Source organism: Rhincodon typus, chromosome 15, assembly GCF_021869965.1.
Source record: "Rhincodon typus isolate 14 chromosome 15, sRhiTyp1.1, whole genome shotgun sequence".
Classification (NCBI taxonomy): domain Eukaryota; kingdom Metazoa; phylum Chordata; class Chondrichthyes; order Orectolobiformes; family Rhincodontidae; genus Rhincodon; species Rhincodon typus.
In genome coordinates, this window is record NC_063346.1 from 34,552,243 (window position 1) to 34,554,600 (window position 2,358).

A 2,358-nucleotide genomic window follows, 5' to 3' on the forward strand; every position below is an offset into this window, starting at 1 on the left:
CAATCAATTTGTAATGGGGGACTCTGTAGTCTGGGGCACAGACAGCTATTGCTGCTGCTGACATCAAGGCAACAGGATGGTGTATTGCCTCCGTGGTGACAGAGTCAAGGATATCTTGAGAGGGTGCAGAATATTCTGAACTGGGAGAGTGATCAGCAGGAGGTTGTCGTGCACATTGGTACCAATAACATAGGTAGGGAAAGGGTTGCGGTTCTGCAGAGAGACTATAGGAAGATAAGCAGGAGATTAAAAAATTGGACCTCTAGGGTAGTAATATCTTTACTACTACCAGTGCCATGTGCGAGTGAGAGTAGGAATAGGAGGATAGAGCAGATGAATGCGTGGCTGAGGTGGTGGTGCAGGGGGCGAGGAGTCACATTTTTGGACCATTGGGATCTTTTCAGGGGTCAAAATGACCTATAATAAGAGGGATAGGTTCTACCTGAATTCGAAGGGACCAATGTCCTCCCAGGGAGACTTGCTACTCGGGAGGCTTTAAATTAGTAAGCGGTCAGGGGTGGGGTGGTGCTGTGGGGGAGGAGAAGGAAAGCCATAGTGGGGAAAGGCTGAGATTGATACAGATAATGGAAACAAATCTAATCATCAAGGCAGACAAGAGCTTGGCAGAGAATGAGGTCGGACTGATTAACTGCATTTACTTAAGTGAAAGAGGCCTGTCAGGTAAGGCAAATGAACTGAAGGCACAGTTGTGAACATGGGAGTGCTATTACAAAAACATGGCTTAGGGATGGATAGGACTGGCAGCTTAATGTTCCAGGGTGTAGATGCAACAGGAAAGATGGAAAGGAAGGCAAGAGAGGAGGGGGAGTAGCATTTTTGTTTAGGGGGAGAATTATGGCTGTACTTAGGAAGGATATTCCTGGGAGATTGTCCAGTGAAGTCATAAGGCTGGAATGTTTTAAAAAAAAAGGGATGATCACCTTATTGGGATTGTATTATAAGCCTCCTAATAGCAGGAAATTGAGAAGCAAATATGTAAGGAGATTTCAAATATCTAAGAAAAAATAGGGTTGTAATGGTAGGAGATTTTAACTTTCCAAACACAGGCTGGGACTGTCATACTCTTAAGGGTTTGAAATGAGAAGGAATTTAAGTGTGTACAGGAAAACTTGCTTCAATATGTGGATGTATCTACTAGAGAAGGAGCAATACTTGACCTTCTGTTGGAAAATACAGTTTGGCAAGTGGTGGAGCACTTTGGGGCAAGTGATCATAATTCTATTAGTTTTAAAATAGTTGAGGAAAAGGATAGAAAGGTCAAAAAGTTAATGTTCTAAATTGAATTAAGGCTGCTTTTGAAGTTATTTGACAAGAACTTTCAAAAGTTGATTGTAGGAGGCTATTTACACGTAAAGGAACGGTTGGGTATTGGGAGGCCTTTAAGAATGAGATAATGAGAGTTCAGAGACAGTGTGTTCCTGTTGGTATAAAGGGCAAGGCTGGTCGGTGTAGAGAATGCTGGATGACTAGAAAAATTGAGGCTTTTTAAGAAAAATGAGGAGGCATATAATTAGGAATAGACAGCTGGCATCGAGTGAATCCCTACAGGAGTATAAGGATAGTTGGAGTACACCAAGAGGGAAATCAGGAGGGCAAAAATAGGACATGGGACATGAGATATCTTAGGCTTATCTTTAACTTTATTTGCCAAAGAGATTTTATAAATACATTAGGGTCAAAAGAGTAACTAGGGAGCGAATAGGGCCCCTTAAAGTTCAGCATAGCCACCTATGTGTGGAATCACAGGAGATGGGTGAGATACTAAATGAATATATAGTGTCAGTATTTACTGTGGAAAAGAACATGAAAACTTGGGGAAATAAATAGTGATGTCTTGAAAAGAGTTCATATTATAGAAGAGGTGGTGCTGGAGGTCTTAAAACGCATAAAGGTAGCTAAATCCCTGGGTCTTTCCCAGATCTCTGTGGGAAGCTCAGGAAGAGATTGCTGGGCCCTTTGCTGAGATATTTGTATCATCGAAAGTTGCAGGTGATGTGCTAGAAGAATGGAGTTTGGTTATGGCCCACATCAATTACAGTCTCCCAACCTGCCTTGATCCCCTACAGTTTGCCTACGGATATAACAGTTCCACAGAGGCTGCCATATCCCTAGCCCTGTACTCATTCTTGGAACATCTGGACAACAAAGACACCAATTTCAGACTCCTGCTCATTGACTACAGCTCTGCCTTCAACACCACTATCCCCTCCAGACTGATCTCAAAACTACTTGAACTTGGTTTCTGAAACTGGATCCTCCGCTTCTTACCCATAGGCTGCAATCAGCAAGGATAGGTAACTGCACCTCCTCCACAATAACACTCAACACTGGAGCACC